General features: G+C 47.2%; 1 protein-coding gene across 1 annotated transcript in view; it reads left to right on the top strand.

Annotated features, from left to right (window-relative positions):
- The first annotated feature begins 17,743 nt into the window (after positions 1 to 17,743).
- Positions 17,744 to 18,690, top strand: part of ATP5MC2 (ATP synthase membrane subunit c locus 2) — a 41,296-nt gene continuing 40,349 nt past the window's right edge. The window contains exon 1 of the mRNA XM_033938536.1: positions 17,744 to 17,785. The gene's annotated coding sequence lies outside the window, so the exon portion shown is untranslated. The remainder of the gene's footprint in view (positions 17,786 to 18,690) is intronic.

Here is an 18,690-nt window from a genome sequence, read left to right as displayed (position 1 = left end):
GGTTACAATGAATATATTGGTGCATTAAAATTATAAGTAAGATAGGTACTTAGAAATTCCCATACTGTCCCGAAGGCTCACAATCTAACTAAAGTACCAGGAAAAATGACAATTAGAAGAGTAATAAAGAAAGAAAATAGAGATAGAGGAGAAAAATAAGAAAATAAACATACTAATAAGATTACAATGATCTAAAGGAATTTGAAAGGTTAAAAAGAGGGGAGATAAGAATAGATGCAGAGGGAGAACCGTTGAAGCAATAGAATTCTGGGGAAATTTAAATGAAATTTAAATGATAAAATAGAACAAAACAAGTGGTAAAACAATAAGTGAGATTAAAAAATATATCATTGTCCCTTCCTCATCGGGAGAGGAGTCTGCTGTTGAATTGTTAATCTCTTGGGTTGCCCTGCTCCTGTATGGGGGTTTGCGTGCTGCTTCCCCTGGTGCATTGTGTGCTCTTGCTTTTTCCTTTCTCTCTCTCTCTTCTTATCTTCTCTTCTTCTTCTGGATTGCCTGTCCACCATACGGGTTTGGGCTGGGGAGGGGAGGGATTGGGTGGGTTGGGATGTTTGGGGTCTTTGATGGGGGTTGTTGGAGGTTATTGTAAAATCCTGTATTGGGCCTGTTCGGATTTCTTCCCATCTGCATTTGTCTGTTTTCCAGCTTTGTACTGGTTGATCGCCCCTGCTGGAATGGGGGAGGAGCGAAGACAGTGTCGGGTGCCCCGCTGGAACGGGCCCCCGAGCCGACCGTTGGTCCGATGGCCGAACTGCAGCCCTCCTCCGTCGGCTCTCCCCTGCTGGAATGGGGGAAGAGCGAAGACAGTGTCGGGTGCCCCGCTGGAATGAGCCCCCGAGCCGACCCGTTGGTCCGATGGCCGGACTGCAGCCCTCCTCCGTCGGCTCTCCCCTGCTATCATTCCCTCCACCCCCACTTGTAGGTCCAGCATATGTTCTTCCCTTCTTTCTCTCCTCCCTTCTCCCTCCCTCCGTTCTCAAAGCAGTATAGCTGGTCTTGATAACCCTCCCTCCGTTCCTGAAGCAATAGAACTGGTCCCGACAGCTCCCTCCCTCCCTCCATTCCCAAAGCAGCAGAGTGTCCTGACAACTCCCCTCCCTCCCTCATTCACCTGAAGCTGTAGCGGTAACTGGCAAGCAGTGGAAACACTGGTAAACAAGCAGCTTCTGGCCAGTCCCAGCAGGACCTTTCCTCAGAAGTGACATGGCAGAGAAAAGACACTTCCGGGGCTGGCCAGAAGCAGGCTGTTTACCCACCAGCTGCCGCTACAGCTTCAGGTGAAGGAGGGAGGAGGTTTGTCAGGACGCTCTGCTGCTTTGGGAATGGAGAGAGGGAAGGAGGAGGTTGTCGTGACCAGCTCTAATGCTTCTGGAACAGGAGAGTTGTCAGGACTGACTCTACTGCTTTGGGAATAGGAGGGAGGGTTGTCAGGATCAGCTCTACTGCTTCGCAAACAGAGGGAGGAAAGGGGTTGTCAAATACAGCTGCCTTGGGAACAGAGGGAGGGAGATTTGTGGTTGCTGCTGATGCTTCTGGGGCAGGCGGGAGGGAGCTGTTGGGTCTGTTGCACCACTTTGGGCGTTGATTGAGGAACTTGGGAGACAATTTTTTGCTGGTTGGTTAAGTGCCATTTAATTGAATAACAGTTAACTGAGATTCTACTGTATATACATACAGTGACAAGAAGAAATAGAAAGCACTATAAAAATTTTTACCTAGGCAGCCTCCTATGGCACTTATAAGGTTGTGATTGGGTTCTCCAGCTCTAGCTAAGATAGCAGTGGCTTTTAATGGAATACGATTTTGGTTTAATGTCTTTTACATTTTTTTAATTTTCAAAATATATAATTTTATTTTTTGTTTTATAATAAGGGCATAATCACAAATGTAAAAGAACACAAAAAAATGTGTATAATGTTCTTGCACATGAAATAGCAGCTCAACCATTAGGGGGCAATACTTCACAACCTCTCGGAGGCACACCCACAGTTTTTAGAATTATCATAATATACAGATTGGAGATCCATTGCATGCAAATCTATCTCATATATATTCATAAGAATAGCCTTACTGGGTCAGACCAATGGTTCATCAAGCCCAGTAGCCCGTGCTCACGGTGGCCAATCCAGGTCCCTAGTACCTGGCCAAAACCCAAGGAGTAGCAACATTCCATGCTACCGATCCAGGGCAAGCAGTGGCTTCCCCCTGTCTTTGTCAATAACAGACTATGGACTTTTCCTCCAGGAACTTTTCCAAACTTTTCTTAAAACAGCTATGATATCCACTCTTACCACAACCTCTGGAAATGCATTCCAGTGCTTAACTATTCTCTGAGTGAAAAAATTCCTCCTATTGGTTTTAAAAGTATTTCCCTGTAACTTCATCGAGTGTCCCCTAGTCTTTGTAATTTTTGATGGAGATAAAAAAAAAAAAAAAAAATCGATCCTGTTCTTCTCCACTCAGGATTTTGTAAATTTCAATTGTAGGGTCATGAAATGGTTAACTGTTGTTTAAAATATTGCTCTGGCCTACATAGCTGAAAACAGTGTACAATCTACTGACCTTATCTGCCTAAAATGTATGTCCCTACCTTACCACATTGTAAGCTAAATAGATAAGAGTTTGAGCCATGATGTACCCTGCCCTTCTGTACATGTAACATTTAGAACTGTAAGATTTAGATAAGCAGAGAAATGAGCTAGTTTCCTAAAGGACTATAAGTTGTATCCCTGAACCTATCATAAGTGCTGGCTTAGGACCAATAATAATTGTAGAAAAGTTATAGAAGTAACAAACGAAAATTGTAGTTTTTGCATATATTAGTTTGCGTATGCTTAGTGAAAAGGGCATAAAAGTCCATGCATTTCCTGATTCTAACACTCTAGTAGGCAGGCTGTTAACTGCACAAGAGTCCAGCATGCTATAATAAACCTCTTGTACTTTCTTCACGCCTCTGACTTTGTGTGTCCAAGTGATCTTTCACAATCATATCTCCCCTCAGCCATCTCTATTCCAAGCCCTAACTGTAGAGAGGAGTTCCATCCTCTTTATCATCTTGGTCACTCTTCTTTGAACCTTTTCTAGCACCATGAATGCGGTGTCAGGTCAAAAGCGCGCGCAATACTCCAGATGAGGTCGCACCATGGAACGATACAGGGGCATTATAGCATTCTTAGTTTTGTTAACCATCCCTTTTTTAATAATTCCTAGCATCCTGTTTGCTTTTTTTGGCCGCAGCCACCACCACACATGATAATTCTGAAAACCTGACTGGCTAAGCTCTCCTTTAGGAAAAGCAGCACTGGCCTGGTCTGAGGCAACAAAGAGCAGCTGCAATCAAAGCAAAACTATAGGTCCCGACAGTCCCACTACCTCAGAGCCATCAGCACGTACTTTTAACCTGCATTTCACAGGATTTCTGAGTGATGATCACGATTGTTGAGTTTAATTAAAGTTTTAGCTGGTTTGCCCTAGATCTAGGACACCCACTGCTCTTGCACCAGCTCTGTCACCAACAAATCATTTCAGGATATCCATGTGAGATTGTTTTACAGCCTCCACAGTATGCGATCTCTTCCATGCATATTTAAAGATAGCCTGTAAACTTAATCTATTCACAACCTTCGAAGACTTAGAATGAAGACCCAATAACTAAGCAGCTCCCTAGTAGTCTTACCCTAGCTACAGCTCATCTTAACTAAAAGCTCAAAATACTTACAAAATTTATTTCCTTATATGTAGGCTTCGGAAAAAGGAGGATGGATTGAGCCATCCGAGTTTTGCTTTCAATAGAAGTAAAACCCGGATATCTCAATCCGTCCTCATTCTTCTGCCATGTACATCATGCATATTTTTTTTTTTTTTAATGTATATATTTTATTTAAATTTGTTACATCAATAATAAAATCAGGAGAAGCCTGTACATGCATATTAATCCTATTCTTGCACTCCACAGAAATGAAAACACAAACATAACATTTTTAATTCCAAGCTTCCAGACGCCCATTGGCCAAGGCCAAGGAGGGTCGTATACGTCAGCCCCAACAACCATTCGCACGCCTACTCAACACTCCCTCCCCCAGCCTCCTCGACGTTCGTTAGATTGCCACCTCCTCACCCCTTGGCACGGCAAGCTTACGCCGACGTTCCGAACCTAGCAGAGGGTGGGGCGGTAGCGTCAGAGAGCACAACGCTTCAACTCTGTGGCCCACGCGAGCGACCTCTGTTGGGGGTCATTCACCCTCCTCTCGTTCGTCCAAAGGAGCCACTGCCCTTGCGTCAGACCAGGCACCTGATTAGTAGAGGGATGGGCTTTGGTTCAATCCCAGTGTAGCCCACGTCCTCACGCTAAAGCACGTTGCCGCTTTTTTTTTTTTCTTCTCCCCGCCTACATTGGCCGGACGCACGCGTACTTTGTTCTTTATGCGACCCCTTCTACCCGGGCGCATGCGCTCTTTTCTCTCTTTCTCTCTCTCTCTCCCCGTTCTGTCATTGCAGGTAGGGGCCTGGCAGTCTCCCCTCTTCCCCACCCCCGAACAGCTTCCTTTCTCTCTCGGCGTACCGGTGTTGTGACCTGCAGCGAGCAGTTTTCCTAGGGTGCTGGTAGGGGAGATTGCACAGCGAGGGCTGTAAAAGCAGTGCTGCAGGGCGGGAGCATCAGCGGATGAGATAAGAACCAAAACTGGAAACCTGCGCTTCACACTGTCGTGTATTCTTTTATTAAACTAGCCGCAGCAATCCAGTAGCAAAAGTGGGAAGTGTGTGGTTGGAAGTGAGCGGTATAAGATCTGGTCTGTCTGTCCTTGGAGTATCCGGGAAATCTTCCGCTGGCCGGTGGGGGCTTCCTACTGTTAATCTGAGCCCGCCGGTTCCGCATTTATCACCGAGTCTTTTGCAGAGGCAGTATTAATAAAGGCGCTGCCAGTTCTTCCTATATAGTATAGTGCGATTGTCTTGTACTGTGTGGTGAGAGCCTGTTAGCTCCGTCACCCAGACCATCGTTTCCGCCTCCCTTTTGGGCTCGAGGCGCTTTCGTGCATAACTTACTGTTTTCCTGGTCAGGGCAGATAGGTCACTGGTATTGGGCTTAGGGAGAAATTCTATTCTGTGGCCAGGTTTGAAATATACCATGACCAATCTTCATGACAGGAAGGTGTGGATCACTGATAGAGCTGCTGTCTCTGCACCCAGAGGTTGTAAGATCAAATCCCAGATGCTGCTCCTTGTGACCCTGGGCAAGTCGCTTAAACCTCCAGTGTCCACCACTTTGAATGTCAGCTTTGAAATGCCAAAGCCACCGAAAGGCAGTATATAAGTCCCCTTCCCTTTCAAACCAGGCTTGCTGATTTCCCCTGTTTGACTTAAGGTGGGCTAGATCGTTCTTGTATGTGCATCTAGTAATTCCATAAGAAAAGAAAGCAGGGTCTGTCCTGTTGGGATAATCCCATGAGTAATTAAGCTTCTTATAAAAAGGTTTGTCTAGAAATTGATGTAAACCTAGGAGCCAGCTCTGTGGGTGCTTGAGTACTCCCATATTGAACAAAAAACCATGACTATGTCCAGGAAGGAGTAATTTCTATTGGATTTAGCATCCCTGGTCATTTAGAAAAGTTGATTCATAAGGATTTAGACATGAGGGATCTAGTAGGTATGAAGGCACAAAGACTTTTTACTATGTTGTTCAAGGACATTTGATCATGACATGAAGGTTAGGCAATACGTACTACTACTCATAGATACCTGCAATTTCCTATTGGTAAAGAAAATTGCAACCAAAGTCTAAATATATCAAAGGACAGTGGGACAGGTACAGAGTGGTGCTAAGAGAGGAAAGAGATCAGAGATCAAGTAGATTTATTGGTGACAGGCAGCTGAGCAGTTTTAGTTGATTCAATTGAGCAGTAGCTTCTGTTACTTTAGTACTTTTTGCCACTCAGTGGAGAAGGACAACTTGACAGCTAAGTGAGCCAAGGAGTCTCATATGCATGTATTACTCTTAATGTTTGACTTTCTAGTTACAAATTTGCATACTTTTTACCCAAGCTGCTCCTGCAGTGCCAGGGGTCCAGGGAAGGAAGTGGCCCTCTCTAATTGTCTGTAACTTCTAAGGTGGATTCCCTCTGCTCCAAAGCCCTTCATTTGAAATGCTGCTACAGAGTGGAAGAATAGCTTAATGGTTAGTGCAGTGAGCTGAGATTCTGATTTCTGAGGAATTGGATTCAGTTACCATTGCAGCTCTTTGTGACCCTGGGCAAGGCACTTAACCTTTCATTGCACCAAGCACAAAAACTTAGATTGTGAGCCCACTGGGACCAAAAGTACCTGTATATAATGTGTACAGTGCTGCCTAGGTCTGGTAGCACTATAGAAATGATTAGTATAGATTAATACACTTATAGTCGCTAGCTACCTTTAGGTTCATTGCAGACAACTTCAAGAGAACTAGTCATTACGGTAATATAATCATAAATTGTATTGTCACTACATATTAAAAGCTTTCCAAAATAAATGTTTTTAATTGTCAGCGTAGCCATATTATTGCCACACAGTTTTATGTGCAATTCTGTTTTTTTAAAAACTAGAGTAGAACAATTATAGAAAAAAGTCTAGTATTGCAAAATACAAAGGAAAAGATCATTTAACATAGGACAAGAAACAGTTTTGATAAAGCAAAGGATCAGAACCGACCATGTACATACAAAATAAATTGAAAACATCTAAAAGAGCTGTACTCGTATACTCTCTCAAAAAGGTCAGTCAACATTTCCATCCAAAATAGCAGAGAACTCATTTGGGCACCATTTATTCTTCTCTCCCCAAAAAATAAAAGGTGGTGTAGGAGTTTTAAACAAAGCAAATAGGTGTTCCACACTTCTGCTATCTGAAACGGAAGGGTTTGTTAAAATATCTTTATATATCTAAGTCCTTTACATGCAGGAAAATGGAATTTGAACATATTTCAGGGAGATTTGCCGCTATTACCCAATGATAGCGGTAACCGCTGTGATGCTCATAGAATTTTTATGAGCGTCAGAGTTGTTACCGCTGCGGCCAGCACTAAAAAACACAATACAGTTTTGTAAAAGGGAGGGGATAAGTTGGTACTTGTGCTTGTGAAAGTTTAAAAACTATAGTACATAAAAATTTACAGGTTCAAGTTTCAAGTTTTATTTAAATTTGATAATTGCTTATATATAATTTACTAAGCGAGTTACAATTAAATATAAAATAAACATACAATTTAACATACAACTTAAAATGGGTTAGACAGACAGACATAGACAAACTTGAGAACATAAAGAAAAAAGGGAGAAAGTTACAAAGTTAATGTTTTTCATTTTTAAAAAATAAAAGAAGATACCATGAAAGGAAGGTACATGAGGAAAGGTAAAAAAAATTTTTTTTTTTTTTTTTAAATATATAAACGGTGTACATTAGATATAAGTCATTTAAAGATTAAAAGCGTCTCTAAAAAGGAAAGTTTTCAGGTTGTTTTTAAATCTATTAAGATCTTTTTCTTCTCTTATATTTTGTGGTAGGTTATTCCAGGTCTGAGGGGCCATTACTGAATATATGTCATGGCGTCTAGTACCAATAACTTTTAAAGAAGGGACCGATAACAGCCTTTGAGCTGTGGAACGGAGAGAGCGTGACGTATTATATGGAATGAACATCCGGTTTATAAATTGAGGTTTGTTTGTGGACAGTGTTTTAAACACTAGAAGCAGGATTTTATAGGTTATACGGTGATTAACAGGGACCCAATGCGAATCAATCAAAAAGGAAGTTACGTGATTAAATTTTTTTCCATCGTGGATGATTTTAACAGCGATATTTTGAATTATTTGATATTTTGAATTATTTTCCTTTTGAGTGATATTTAAAAATAGTGAATTGCAATCATCGAGCTTAGCAATGACAAGTGAATGTATTAAAATATTTAATGATTTAGGTTCCAAAAACTTGGACATAGAACGGGTCAAACGCAAGCAGTAAAAACAGCATTTGACAACATTACTAATATGATCGTGATACAATAGTTTGTCATCGATAATAATCCCAAGTATTTTCAATGATGATAATAGGTTTAGATGTATATTATTAATAGTAAATGGAGCGGCCAGATTTAACCCCTGTTTCCATTGAAAAAGTAGTGCTTTAGTTTTTGTTATCTATTTAGAGTATTTGTAATCTATTTAGAGTAAGCCGATTTTTAATTTTTGGTTGATCTGGTGTATTTCGTCTATATTTTCTGGATTGAGGGGATGAGTCAGCTGAATATTGTCTGCGTAAGCATAGGTAGTAAAGCCGATTGATTGACACAGACTTAGTAAGGGAGAAAGAAAAATATTAAAAAGTAATGGAGACAGAATGGAGCCTTGAGGAATGCCATAGTTAAGAGTGAAAGGGTTTGAGACTGTGTTATTGAAATGCACCGTAGATGAACGATTAGATAGGAAAGAAGTAAACCACTGCAAAGTTAGATCGCAGACGCCTATGGTTTTTAACCTGTCTAGGAGCAGAGTGTGGTCAATGGTGTCAAATGCTGCGGACAGATCCAGGGAAAAAAGCATAACGGAATTATGATGGTCTAAATGATAAATTCTTTAGCACTCTCCAGACCAGTAGAGGTTAACTTTACGAATGGGGTATATATCTAATCATGACCAGCAGGTGGAGACTGAAAACAAAACTTTGGGACAGTATATACTATCCTCCCTTCTCTATTTCCCTCAGTCTTCTTTCAGTCTCCAGCAGGTGTGAGTGATCTGTGCCCATCTCCCTTGGTAGGGCTGTTGGAATTTGTTTAGGGGTTTATTGTCCCTGTTTTTGGCCGGACGGAGCTTGGGTGGACTCTGTTTGGGGGTTCGCCCGACCTCGGGGGTGTCAAACCCGGCGGGTCACGAGCGGGGTCCCTCCCCCCACTTCCTCCACCTCCCCACATTTTTTTAGAGGAGCCTCAGCAGTAAGCCTTGCCCCCTAAGTCAAGCAAGGCATATTGCTTCGAGAGCCTGTGGAGTCTGTTCTGTAAAAAAAAAAAAAAAAAATCCTGAGGTAGTGCTGGTCTGAAGGGTTGTTTCCCTTTAAGAAAACTGTATTTTACTGTATTTTTTCATCTAACCGGCACTTTTTTCTAGCTAGGTCGCGTATGGAGCAATTGTGCCCTTCTCCGGGGGAGTAGGACACAATTGAGTCCAGCCGCGAGGCACTCGCGGCCGGCCTGAACTCGGCGGTTTGGGTCGGTGAGGTGGTGGAGCTCCGTCGGCAGCGGCTGCAGGCGCCCAGAGCTCCCCGCCGATGGTGCCTCGCGAGTCGGCTTGGAGCAGTGGGGAAGCCCGGTCTTCCACAACCGCCCACGGAGGGATTCCCCGAAGGATTCCCTCTCAGCTGATTTTTTGACAGCTGATGCCGACTTGCCTGTCTTAGCGGCTGAGACTGTTCAGTCTTCTCAGCCGCTACAGGCCTTGGAGGGAGCATTTTTGGCGGGAACTTCGCCATTTTCTTTGTCTGGCCCCTCCATTTTGTCTGCAACCTCAGGTGACCTTCCCCCTGTATGGCGAACACAGGGGCAGGTTTCAGCATGGACCCCTGCTGGGGCAGGGAGTCCCTGGGGACCCCCAGGGGTTTTTTGCCCCCAATTTATTTTCTTTCTTTGTGCGGACTTTTGGGGGTCCCACGTGCGCCTGGGGGGTTTCGGGGGGGGTTTCCCTCCGCGCCCCCTATGGCTTTGCCTCCCTCTTTTCGTTTGGCGTCCCCTCTTCCTCCTCCCTCATCCAAGCGCCCGCAGGGGGGCTTGGATTGCGAATTGGTGGGCGGAGGAGCGTGTTGGCCTGGTTGAGGACCTGGCTGCTTTGGCGGGCTTCCAGGATCCTCTAGGGGGGACGCCTGTTGGCAGCGGGGCGGCGGGTTTCCCGTCTTCCAGAGCAGATGCGTCCGTGGTGCGCTTTTATTCAGAGGGATGAGCTTTTAGACCTGTGTAGCAGGTCTCCTTGGTGCTGCATTTTTGCAGTGGCGCCGCCGGAGACCCCGCGTATGGGGGCCCCTCTGCCCCCAGGGGGTCTGTCCTGTTTCCCGCTCTTTTCCTGTGCGTCAGGATTTGCGGGATTTTGTGTTGGCGCAGTGGCCTATGGGCGCAGTTTCGTTTGGTGTGCGCCTTGGCTCTTGGGTATCCCGTCCCGGAGGGAGGTAGGGCTACCTTAATTTCGCCAATGGGGAACGCGGTGGTCTCGGCACTTCCTAAGCGGCATACCGTGCCTGTTATGGACGGTTCTGCTCTTAGGGTCTCGGAGGCGCGTGCGTTAGAGACACTTCTTAAGTATGATTTTGATGTCTCTGCCTTTGGGATCCAGGCGGCTGTTTGTGGGGAGCTAGTCGCTCGCGCCGTGTTTCGGTGGGCTGAGCGTGTCCTGGATCGGGAGTCTGATGACTGGTCTCTAGTGGATCAGGAGGTAGCGAAGATTGCGATGGCTGCCTCGTTCCTCTCAGATGCTCTTTATGACTTGGTGCGGATTTCGGCTAAGTCTATGGCGTGGCCGCGCGGCGTATTTTGTGGCTGCGCGCTTGGGCGGCGGATTCTGCGTCCAAAGCTAAGTTTACTAAAGTTCCCTTTAGGGGGTCTTTTTGTTTGAAGAGGAATTAGATGAGTTGATTCAGACTCTGACGGACTCGAAGGTGCCCCGTCTGCCTGAGGACCGTGCCCGCCCTGCGTCTAGGTGTGGGGCTGCCCGGGGGCGTTTGCGGGAATTTCGCAAGTATCGCCCGGGGCGTGGGGCTGCTTCTTTCCCGGCTCAGGGTTTTTCCCGGGGTCGGTTCTTCCAGCGCATGCAGCCCTTTCGGGGGGCCCGTCGGGGGGCAGGGAATCCCTCCGCCGGTTCCCCCGCTTCCCGTCCTGCGCAATGACTCCTTGCCGGCGCCCCCTTTTTTCCGGTGGGGGCTCGGCTGCGCAAATTTTTCCCCAAATGGGCCGAGATCGCGTCCGATCAGTGGGTCCTTGAGGTGGTGCGGGACGGTTACGCTCTGGAGTTTACCCGCTCTCTGCCGGACCTTTTCCTCGCTTCTCCATGTCAGTCTCCATGGAAGACGCAGGCTTTTCGTCAGACCCTTCAGCGTTTGCTAGATCTCGAGGCAGTGGTGCCGGTGTCCCCTACGGAGTGGGGCACCGGCAGGTACTCCATTTACTTTGTGGTGGCCATAAAGGAGGGGACCTTTCGGCCCATCCTGGATTTGAAAGGGGTCAACAGAGCTCTCAAGATTCCGTCTTTCCGCATGGAAACGCTGCGGTCGGTCATTCTGGCGGTTCAGCCGGGGGAGTTTCTTACGTCTCTCGATCTGACGGAGGCCTACTTGCAGGTTCCAATTCGGGCCTCTCATCAGCGCTTCCTTCGCTTTGCGATCTTGGGGCGGCACTTTCAGTTCTGTGCGCTTCCCTTTGGTCTGGCCACGGCTCCTCGGACGTTCACCATGGTAATGGTGGTCGTCGCGGCAGCCTTGCGGTCGGTGGGCATCCTGGTTCACCCCTACCTGGACGACTGGTTGATTCGGGCAAAGTCGTTGCAGGAGAGCTCCCGGGTTACGGCTCGGGTGGTGGAGTTTCTCCGGTCGCTGGGCTGGGTGGTCAACCTTTCCAAGAGTCGGTTGGTCCCGGCTCAGCGTCTGGAGTGCCTTGGGGTTATGTTCGACACCTCCTTGGGGAAGGTCTTCCTTCCAGAGGCCCGGGTGAGCAAATTGCAATCTCAGATTCGCCTGCTTTTGGCGTCCCGGGGTCCTCGGGCGCGAGATTTCCTCCAAGTCCTGGGGTCAATGGCGGCGTCCCTGGACGTGGTGAGGTGGGCGCGGGCCCACATGCGTCCTCTTCAGTATGCTCTGCTCCGGAGGTGGTCTCCCCGGAGGCAAGATTTGGATGTTCCGGTTCCCCTGCGAGGCTTGGCGCGCTGCAGTCTGCGCTGGTGGCTCCGGACCCCTCACCTGGTTCAGGGGGTGGGTCTGGATCTCCCGCAGTGGACGGTGCTCCTTACGGATGCGAGTCTCCTCGGTTGGGGGGCTCAGTTTATGGGCCACTCAGCTCGGGGCACCTGGTCCGCGGAGGAGGCCTCCTGGTCGATCAACGTGTTGGAGACCAGAGCGGTCCGGCTGGCGCTGTTAGCTTTCCACTCCCTTTTGCTGGGCAAGTCGGTCAGAGTCCTGTCGGACAATGCCACGGCGGTGGCTTATGTCAATCGTCAGGGGGGCACCAAGAGCACTCCTGTGGCGCAGGAGGCGGCTCGGCTCATGGTTTGGGCGGAGTCCCATCTTCTGGACCTCTCGGCTTCTCATATAGCCGGGGTAGAAAATGTTCAGGCAGACTTCCTCAGTCGTCACTTCCTGGATCCAGGAGAGTGGTTTCTCGGCGCCGGAGCGTTTCGGTTGATAGTGCAAGATTGGGGGCAGCCCCTGATGGACCTGATGGCCACGAGTGGCAACGCCAAAGTGCCCCGCTTCTTCAGTCGTCGCAGGGACGGGCTGGCCGAGGGTCTGGAGGCTCTGGTCCAGCCGTGGCCAACGGAGGGGCTGTTGTATGTGTTCCCTCCTTGGCCGCTGGTGGGCAGAGTGCTTCTTCGCATTGTTCACCATCCGGGTTTGGTGGTGCTGGTGGCTCCGGATTGGCCTCGACGTCCGTGGTATGCGGATCTGGTGAGGCACCTGGTGGCGGTTCCTCTTCCTCTGCCTCTCTCGGACGACCTTCTGATGCAGGGTCCCATTCCCATGTTCGACCCGTCTCCCTTCTGTCTTACGGCGTGGCTCTTGAAAGGGGTCGCCTTAGCAAGAAGGGATATTCAGACAAGGTGATCTCTACACTGTTGGGGTCCCGGAGGCTTTCTACCTCTCGGGCTTATGTGCGGGTTTGGCGTCTCTTTGAGGAATGGTGTCGGGCGCGGGGAGTGACCTCTTTTCGCGCTTCTCTGCCTAACATTCTAGAGTTCTTGCAGGATGGCCTGGATAGAGGCCTGGCTTGGTCTTCTCTCCGGGTTCATCTTGCGGCCCTGTCGGCCTTTCGAGGGTTGGTGTCAGGTCAGCGTTTATCGGCTCTTCCTGATGTGATTCGGTTTCTGCGGGCGGCCAAGTTGCTTAGGCCTCCCCTACGGCCCTCGGTTCCCTCTTGGGATCTTAATCTGGTTCTCTCTGTTTTGGTGCGCCCGCCTTTCGAGCCCTTGGACGACTGTTCTTTCTGGGGAAAAACAAGCTCTACAGGAGAGACGGACTGCATTTGAGCACGGCTGGGACGAGGATGCTGGCACGTAACATCCAGACCTGCATAGACATGACTTTAAACTGAAAACAAGGGGAAAGCCGAGAGTCGATCTGACCTCGACACATCGGACCACAGTATCGAGCAAGGATACTGAAACAGGAAAGGAAGATAGTGGACTAGAGGCAAAATGGACACTTTATGGACATAAACCCAAGGATACAGTACAGGGACCCGAGAGGCAAGTAGAGCTAAACAGCAAGACAAGGAGGACACAGCCGGAACCAGATGGCTATCAAAGATCAAAGAAGCGGGCGGAGGACGGGATAGACACACCACAGGAGGCAGCCCAAGAGGAGACCAGCAGGAGCATCAAATCAAGAGTAGACCCAAAAGAAAAGGTAACAAACCGGGACTTAAATTGCCTATATACAAACGCTAGGAGCCTAAGGACTAAAATGGGGGAGCTAGAAGTTATAGCCAGAAATAAGGACCTAGACATAATAGGAATCACAGAGACATGGTGGTCAGAGGACAACAAATGGGATGTGGCCCTGCCAGGGTACAAACTCTACAGGAGGGACAGGGCGCACAAGAAGGGGGGAGGAATAGCACTGTATATAAAGGACTACATTCCTTCATCCAGATCAGAAACAACAATAAGGGCAGACAGTCTGGAGTCACTATGGGTTAAGCTAACAGGAGGGGAAGGAACTGACATCAAATTGGGACTTTACTATCGCCCACCAGGACAGCCAGAAGCAAACGACCTGGACCTGGAGGCCGAACTGAGGCAGGTGTGCAAAAGTGGAAGGGTGGTGGTTATGGGGGATTTCAACTATCCGGGAATAGATTGGGGCATTGGGCACTCAAATTGCACGAGAGAAACTAAATTCATAGAGGTGATAAGAGACTGTTTCATGGAGCAGCTGGTCACAGAACCAACGCGAGGGGATGCCACTCTAGACCTAATCCTCAACGGGCTAGAAGGACCCGCAAAGGAAGTGGTGGTACTAGCACCATTAGGGAACAGCGATCACAACATGATCCAGTACAAATTAAACATGGGAACATCAAAGGTGAAAAGAACCACAACGACAGCACTCAACTTCAGAAAAGGAAACTACAAAGACATGAGGAAACTGGTAGGAAAAAAGCTCAGCAACAGCTCAGGGAAGATAAAGACCGTAAAGGAAGCCTGGACACTGCTTAAAGGCACAGTGCTCGAGGCACAAGACCTGTGCGTCCCAAGGTTCAGGAAAGGGTGCAAAAAAAATCGAACTAGAAACCCAGCATGGATAACAACTGCAGTTAATAAGGCGATAAGCGACAAGAAATCATCCTTCAAGAAATGGAAAAAGGAACCAACAAAGGAGAACCAGGAAGAGCACAAAAGGCACCAGAAAGAATGCCATCGAGAGGTCAGGAAAGCAAAGAGAGAATATGAGGAAAGACTGGCAGGAGAAGCAAGAAACTTCAAACCCTTCTTCAGGTATGTGAAAGGGAAACAACCAGCCAGAGAGGAAGTGGGACCACTGGACGACGGAGACAGGAAAGGAGCGATAAAGGAGGAAAAAGAGATAGCTGACAGGTTAAACAAATTCTTCTCGTCAGTCTTCACCAGAGAGGACACATCCAATATCCCAGAACCCGAGGTGATTATAAACGGGGAACACGACGAAAAGCTGGTACAACTAGAGGTAAGCAAAGAGGATGTCCTCAGACAGATAGATAGACTGAAGAGCGACAAATCACCAGGCCCGGACGGCATCCACCCAAGGGTACTAAAAGAACTGAGAAACGAAATAGCAGAGACACTTCGCCAAATATGTAACCTCTCCCTAAAAACTGGGGAGATCCCAGAGGACTGGAAAATAGCAAATGTCACGCCCATCTTTAAGAAGGGATCAAGGGGTGACCCGGGAAACTACAGGCCTGTGAGCTTGACCTCGGTTCCGGGAAAGATGATGGAAGCAATGGTAAAGGACACAATCTGCGAACACATAGAAAAAAATGGACAACTGAAGGCGAGCCAACATGGCTTCTGCAAGGGAAGGTCGTGCCTCACAAACTTGCTGTACTTCTTCGAGGGAATAAACAGCCAGATGGATAAGGGGGAATCCATAGACATCATTTACCTTGACTTCCAAAAAGCCTTCGACAAGGTACCTCACGAACGGCTACTAAAAAAGCTGTGGAACCACGGGGTGCAAGGGGATATCTACCGATGGATCAAACACTGGTTGGCAGGCAGGAAACAGAGGGTTGGAGTAAAGGGCAAATACTCAGACTGGCAATGGGTCACGAGCGGAGTTCCACAGGGGTCGGTGCTAGGACCTCTATTGTTCAATATATTTATTGATGATCTGGAGACGGGGACAAAATGTGAGGTTATCAAATTTGCTGATGACACCAAACTCTGCAGCAGGGTTAGGAACACGGAAGACTGTGAAAACCTGCAAAGGGACCTAACGAGACTGGAAGACTGGGCAAATAAGTGGCAAATGAGTTTTAACGTAGAGAAATGCAAAGTCATGCATGTAGGGAAAAAGAACCCGATGTTCAGCTACAAAATGGGGGGAACACGGCTAGGGGTGAGTAACCTTGAAAGGGATCTGGGGGTGATGGTTGACACATCACTGAAACCATCGGCGCAATGTGCGACAGCCTCAAAGAAAGCAAATAGAATGCTGGGCATCATCAAAAAGGGTATCACAACCAGGACGAAGGAAGTCATCATGCCGCTGTATCGCGCAATGGTGCGACCGCACCTGGAGTACTGTGTTCAATACTGGTCGCCGTACCTCAAAAAGGACATGGCGGTGCTCGAGGGAGTGCAGAGGAGGGCGACTAAACTGATAAAAGGTATGGAAAATTTCTCTTACGCTGACAGGTTAAAAACGCTGGGGCTATTCTCTCTGGAGAAGAGGAGACTTAGAGGGGACATGATAGAAACCTTCAAAATCCTAAAGGGCATAGAGAAGGTTGACAGGGACAGATTCTTCAGACTGTGGGGAGCCACAAGCACTAGGGGTCACTCGGAGAAATTGAAAGGGGACAGGTTTAAAACAAATGCTAGGAAGTTCTTTTTTACCCAGAGGGTGGTGGACACATGGAACAAGCTTCCGGAGGAGGTGATAAGCCAGAACTCTGTACAGGGGTTCAAGGAAGGTTTGGATAGGTTCCTGGAGGATAAGGGGATAGAGGGGTACAGATAGAACTTGAGGTAGGTTATAGAAGTGGTCAGTAACCTCTTCACAGGTTGCGGACTGATGGGCCGCCGCGGGAGCGGACCGCTGGGCAGGATGGACCTCTGGTCTGACCCAGTGGAGGCAACTTCTTATGTTCTTATGTTCTTATGTTCTTACTTTGAAGGCAGTCTTTTTGGTGGCCATTACTTCTGCTAGGCGTGTTTCTGAGCTGCAGGCTTTCTCTTGTAGGGCTCCCTTCTTGGAGTTTTCTAGGGAGCGGGTCGTCTTGCGGCCTGTTCCTTCCTTTCTGCCGAAGGTTGTTTCTCCTTTTCATGTCAATCAATCGGTGGTTCTCCCGGTCTTGGGTGGTCGGGAGGGCTCTTCTGAGCAACGGCAGCTGCGCAAGTTGGATGTCGGTCGGGTCCTTCGCTCTTATGTGCAGCGGACCCAGGAATTCCGGAAGTCCGATCATCTCTTTGTCCTCCTGGCTGGTCCTCGTCGGGGAGCTGGCGCTTCTAAGGCTACTATTGCGCGCTGGATCAAGGAGACGATTGCTTCCGCTTATTTTCTGAAACAGCAGCCTGTTCCGGAGTTTCTCAAGGCTCATTCCACTCGGGGTCAGGCGGCTTCTTGGGCTGAGTCGTCGCTCGTGCCTCCGGTGGATATTTGTAAGGCTGCGGTTTGGTCCTCCTTGCATTCATTTGTTAGACTTTATCGGGTAGATGTTCAGGCGCGTCGGGACGCGGTGTTCGGTGAGCGTGTTCTGGTTTCGGCCCTTCGGGGGTCCCGCCCGTGAGAGGGACTGCTTTGGTACGTCCCATTCGTAAAGTTAACCTCTACTGGTCTGGAGAGTGCTAAAGAAGGAGAAATTAGGTTCTTACCTGCTAATTTACTTTCTTTTAGCTTCTCCAGACCAGTAGAAGTCCCCACCCTGTCTGTTGTTGTTGTTGTTGGGGCTGTTTTAGCGGGCAGTTTTTGTTTTTTTGCTGCGGGTTCTAGTATTTTTCTAGGGCCGGGGAGAATTAAAGAACAGCGGCTGTGGCTCGGCTGGCTTAGCTGGCGAGCTGTGGGGACATTTTCCTTCGGGTATTTCTCCTCTGCATTTTCCAACAGCATTTGGGTATGTTATTTGTTACTCCTGTTCGGAGTATTGTTTTCTTCCTGTTTTCCAGTTCTTGGTTCTGCTTGGCTATTCGGCAGACTGAGGGAAATAGAGAAGGGAGGATAGTATATACTGTCCCAAAGTTTTGTTTTCAGTCTCCACCTGCTGGTCATGATTAGATATATACCCCATTCGTAAAGTTAACCTCTACTGGTCTGGAGAAGCTAAAAGAAAGTAAATTAGCAGGTAAGAACCTAATTTCTCCTTATATTGGTGGTAAGACCAATCGGTTAATATTCTATGTTATGATTTTTTCTAAATCCTGTTTGGTTAGGATGTAAAAAACCTAAAAAAGGCTAAATCATAAGTAGAAAGGGATTCTAATCAGAGCTCAAGGAGAGTGTTTTTGAAAGGGTCTCAAGCGCTCACGGCTAAGAGCTCGATATGTCTTACAAGCTAATAACCTTCGGGTGAGCTATCATCGATCTTTTATTCACTACTCCAATTTTATGCTCTGTAATATCAGAAACCCTCTATAGATAGTTTTAGTATTCAGAAAAAATTTTTTTAATATACTTTATATTTATTTAAATGTAATACTTCTATGAAATTCTAAAATAGAACTGTCGGGATTTAACTTCACTTAGCTATAATAGCAAGATATCAAAGTGACCTGTCGGAGTTAATAACTTCCATATATAGGTCTTAAATTACTTAGCTTCAATAGCAAGATGTCATAATGGCTACGGAAGATCTCCGTTTCGCTCTTGTTAACTCAAACAGAGCTTCATCAGGAAAAAAGCCGACATTCATACTACAAAATGAAACATAGAAATGAAAATAATTATTTAAAACTCAAGCTTCTGAAATAGAAACTGTCTAACAAAGAATTTTATCTACTTAAATACTAGAAAGCCTAAAGGCAGATTCAATGGGAGTACTTCTTATTTATTTTAAACTACCAGTCCTCTTTCAAGACGTCTCCAGACAAGTCTGAATTGGGCTGTGTCTCCTAAACGGTTCCCTTTGTTAGAACCAGAGCCGATACAAATAGGTAGGTCTAGGAGTGACAGCGTCAGTTTAAAATCTAAATTTTGGTTTTTCTTTAAACTTAGACGCTTTGTTTTACTGCTAGAGTTTCATCTATAGAG

The sequence above is a fragment of the Geotrypetes seraphini genome, chromosome 3 (assembly GCF_902459505.1).
Source record: "Geotrypetes seraphini chromosome 3, aGeoSer1.1, whole genome shotgun sequence".
Lineage (NCBI taxonomy): Eukaryota > Metazoa > Chordata > Amphibia > Gymnophiona > Dermophiidae > Geotrypetes > Geotrypetes seraphini.
Note: the sequence above shows the minus strand (reverse complement) of the source record. Positions and strands in the feature narration are given on the sequence as shown.